Source organism: Carlito syrichta, unplaced genomic scaffold (assembly GCF_000164805.1).
Source record: "Carlito syrichta isolate Samal-C Ts95f unplaced genomic scaffold, Tarsius_syrichta-2.0.1 Scaffold309827, whole genome shotgun sequence".
Classification (NCBI taxonomy): Eukaryota; Metazoa; Chordata; class Mammalia; order Primates; family Tarsiidae; genus Carlito; species Carlito syrichta.
The window spans coordinates 143,457-148,162 of NW_007253923.1; the positions used below are offsets into that span (position 1 = coordinate 143,457).

Here is a 4,706-nt window from a genome sequence, read left to right on the forward strand (position 1 = left end):
GCTCTTCTGTTCTCCACCACACCAAAAAGCAGTACAATTCCAAGGAGGAAACAGTAAAGGAAGGAAATACATCGGGGCGGGGTAGTGTAAGGAGAGAGCAGAGAGGACAAGTACAAGGAAATTAACCGAAGGGTGTAGCTGAAAAGAGAAGGAGCAGAAGGGAAATTGAACAGGGTGGGGTGGGCCAGATGGCTGGCGGCCGGTGGAAAAATAGGCTACATTTCCCAGTGAGGTTTAAATTAATTTAGCTGGTTCCTTTTTTGTTCTACATTTTTAAAGATCGGGCCAGTGTAAGGGAGGTGTCTCAAAATTATGGGAAGTGTTTGTAAGTAAGTGTGCTTGCTTGTGCTCGTGTACTAGTGAAGGGCTGATCTGAACTGGGGGCTCTAAAATGTTCTCTCGATAAAAAATAATCTCCCTTACTGACCCACTTCTGTGCCAGAAATTCCCACCATTAGAGCCACTCCTTCAGATTAAGGCATTATCTGTAGCCCCTATTAAAATGTAAATGTCACCTGGGAAGGGTAACACTCGATTCTTTAGCACCCACTGACTGAACTGTCACCTATCAGAGAACAGGACCCTGAGAGATGGGCATAGGACAAGGACATTCTGACTAATGGGGAAAGAAGGCTTGTGGTGTGGACTATTGTGGGGCAGGGGGAATGGCTGAGCGACTGAGGGGGGTGTGCGAAATAATGCTTGCCCCGGGAAACTACTTGGATGGGATAGCAAGATGTACTTTCTCTTCCCATATCATAGGTTTCCCTAGGCTGTGTGTGTGTGTGTGTGTGTGTGTGTGTGTGTGTCTAGCAGTTTGTATATACTGAACGTGAAAATCACGTGGGCCCATCATGATCATAGTACAGTGAAACTCCATTGAGTCAAAGACAGTAAAAGCCCTCAACTGTTTACATGTAAAATGTAATTACATGTAAAGTGAAATCTGGCATCTCTAAAGATCTAGATGGTTTGTATATAAATCAGATATGCACAGGTGCGCGCGCGCGCACACACACACACACTCGCACACATTTACTCACACTCAGCAGTGGAGATCTATCTCGTAAATGTGAAGGTTGAGATGTCTCTTTTCAGCCATTTATGATTTGAATGCGCAGAGCCTGCTGCCAGGCTGCTGGGGAAAGGACTGGCTTGGGAACATTGTGACCTCTTCCTCTGTGCCAGTAGACCCTCATTCAACTCAGGTGGCTCTGCAGAAATGGCCAAGGCTTGAGTTATAAAGACTGGCATGGGTCCTACCATCAGAACTGGGACTTGGAGACAGGAATATCACCAAAGTGCCCTTTAAATTTCTGGAGTTTAGGAGACTGGAGGAGGTGTAAGTGGACAGAGAATTTGGTAGGGGATAGCTCTCTGCTCCTTGAAAAGTCTGGATTTCACTTGGGAGCAGCCCCTCAAGGTACAACTCATGGGATCTGCCACCTCTCCAGGTACCTGCTCCTGACTCAGCTGATGGGGAAGATTCAGTAAGGAGGAGGAGGAGGAAAGGGAGGAAGACTCCACAGGAAGCATGGGAACTAAAAAATAAAGGGATCTGGGTGGCAAAGAGGGGCAAAGAAGAGATGACACTAGAACCAGTCAACCGTACTTTCACATTAGAACCATCTGGGTAACTTAAAAGACACCAATGCCCAGGCTCTACCTTTAGAGATTATGCTGTAATTGGTCTGGGTAGAGGACCATGCACGGATAGTTTTTAGGCTTTTCAGATGGTTCTCATGTGCAACTGGTGTTAAGAATATTGTACCAGAGGAGAAGAGAAAGTCTTGTTCTGAAGGGTCAGTGGCCACTCTCCATCTAAATGAAGGAAGAGGGGACTGATACCAGAGGCCTGGGGTGGGGCAGGATTCTGAGAACTTCTGCTGATTTGTGTGGCTTTACAGCCTTACAGGCTGGTGGCTTTTAATTCCACTTCTGGTTGAAAATCTGGCTGGGGTGGAGGTATTTGGGTATAAGAAGAGAATTTTCTCTCTCTTTTTTGTGGCTTCAAGGAGAAATAATTCATTGTGCTCCATGGGGCTAAGAAGACAAATTCTGGGGGGCTGATGCTTCAAAAATGAAAGTGGACTCTCTGCTGTACAACAAATACATATTTCATAAATAAATAAATCAGTAAACAAGCCAATAAATAAACTAATAAATAAAACAATGCACACAATTTTTGCCCTCTTAGAGTGGTTCTCCCCTCACCCTATTGATCCTGGTAACATATACCTGAAGGCACCCAGCCTAGTCACGGGAGGGGAAATAGGACTGCTTTGGCCCTGGCTCTCCAAGGATTGGAGACCTTTGAGAAACCTCAAGAGAGTATTAACACTGGCCACCCATGTGGACAAGGGAGGAGGAGGGTAAATAAATATTCCCTCTGTTTCCCTCCCAAAAGTGTAGAAGGGAAGGTGGAGTTTGGGAACCAAGGCTGGGCCATGTTAGTTAACTGAAGTCCAGGCTGACCAGCTCTTTGTCCCTGGAGGCTTCACTTGGAGGGTTGGGGATGAGCTTGAGATCTGAATGAACCCCATCCTTCCACACACACAAAAAGATACAGCAGGCACAACTTTCACATCCACATAGCTCCCATGAGCCGAGCAGGCAGCCCAGCCAGCCCATGGATGGGTCATGGGATGGAAAGAAGGTGAGGAGACAGGCAGGATGGCACTCGCTTTAATGGGAAACCAGCTGTCCAGGACTTCAGCTTCTGGAGCCGCCAGTCATTGCTCATTTCCTCCTGCTCAGTCTCTGCCATGTGGTTCTGCTTGCTGGGCTTGCCTTGTCCTGCTAGGAGACCTGCATGTGAATATGGAAACACGTAAATAAAGTGGGCATTAAGACAGCAATAGAAGAAATGTCATTCCCCAAAGCAAACGTTAATTATCTGGGCTCCATAAGTAGATTTCAAGGGGAGATGACCTTGGAGTTTTATGCAAAATTTTTGGTATTTACTTCCACATGCATTTCTTTATAGAGTTTATAACTTTCATATAATTATTAAAGATTAAAAATACAATAACATTAAAAGATTCCTGGTCATTTATATGTGTAACCCATTAGCAAGGCACAAAAGAATCTACATAAATGGGTGGCAATTCCAGACTCCCTGTGGCATTGTTCCTTAGTATCCAAAGCACAAAGGGATTTGCAAGGACCTCTGATCAATCAGAACCCTGCAGCTTACCCAGTATCCTTGTGTGTGGACTCACACCCAACTGAGCTACAACTTCTTGAATCTGCATCCATATTATTCAACCTGAAGTGGTCAATCCATTTTTTCTTTAAAAAGAAAACTTGCTGCTGTTATTTTTTGTGTCTATTATATTGCTTTATGTAATAGTTATGGCCTTAAAGAAGTAGGGAAACTAAATTTTTTAAACTGAAGAAAGTATATTCCCTCCCCCATCCCGGTCCAAGTATCTTTGAATATATGAAGGGAGTTGCTCTGAGGTCCAGCCAAGCATTAGGCATTCTCCTCTTTCTTCCCTGGTCATTTTCCTGTTTGGTATCTTTGGATTTCTGATGTACTAGGTTTGTTTACAGGGAAGTATATTGTTGATTTTTCAGATTTTCTGCATGGTTTCAACTTTAGGAAGAAAACAAATGTCAAATTCAAATGTAGATGGTCAAATAAACTTGTTCCAATAGTTTGAAGTTAGCAGACAACCCCATTATACATACAAAGGGGGACTTAATAGCTTAGAAGCTGTTCTTGAAAATGTTCCTCTGCATTCCCTGTGCTCTGGAATAGCTGCTGTGCTCTCTGGTGTCCATCAATGACAGTCCCCCCTTCTGCAATAGTGAGATTGGTCAGAAATAGCCAGAGACACTGACTCCATACCTCGGGTGGCAGAGACACACAGGGATAGGGAAACAAGGAGGGTGTGATGCATGTGCATGTGTGCAGAGGTCTTGACACAGGCTCAGAGCCCACCTGTGACTCAGGGACCACACTGGAGAGACGCCTGTGTGCAAGTCACGTCACCATGACGACTGCTTTATATGACCTTTATTTTGTTATTCTATTATTTTCATTCTCCTAACTCTATTATATTTATTATACAATAAGGGTGTCTTTGAGTTAGTGTGATTTTTGTACTGGAGATATTTCAACTGCATAATTGGATTCTGTCTATGAGTTTTCTTCAAGGCAAGGCACAAGAGGCTCAGAGTTCTCTGTCAATGTGTTCTCACAAGCCCCGAATCTTTGAGGGGTTGACTATAACACTGAGAATTTACCTTCTTCCCATTTCGCAGATGGAAAAGTGAAGATCCCAAAGGTGGCCTACATTAGACCACCATAAGGCCAAAATCAGGTTTTAGGGGTCTCGGGTCCCTTGGTCCATGAGACCACCTTGTGCCAATGAACATTATGTTTGATATAGAAAACTGACTTGAAAATGTCTAATTCTTTATTGAAGAGAAAAAAAATGATCATTTTAGACTGCAGAAGGCTCGGAATCCAATTAAAATTTACAGCTATTTATTCTTCCACAGTGAATACCCCGTTTCCCTGCTGATGAACGTGCCCAAGGAAGGCATTTTCCTTTGTTGAATTTTATGAGTGGCTCTTGGGAACAGGTACTTTCTCGCTGTTTCAGAAGACCCACAAAATGCTTCAGGTGAAACAGTAGATGAGTCTTTAGTTCCCGTGTGTGTGTGTGTGTGTGTGTGTGTGTGTGTGTGTGTGTGTG

General features: G+C 44.0%; 1 protein-coding gene across 1 annotated transcript in view; it reads right to left on the reverse strand.

Moving 5' to 3' along the window:
• Positions 1–2,669: 2,669 nt before the first annotated feature.
• Positions 2,670–4,706, reverse strand: part of FAM78B (family with sequence similarity 78 member B) — a 91,892-nt gene continuing 89,855 nt past the window's right edge. Inside the window, exon 3 of the mRNA XM_008067947.2 lies at positions 2,670–2,808. The gene's annotated coding sequence lies outside the window, so the exon portion shown is untranslated. The remainder of the gene's footprint in view (positions 2,809–4,706) is intronic.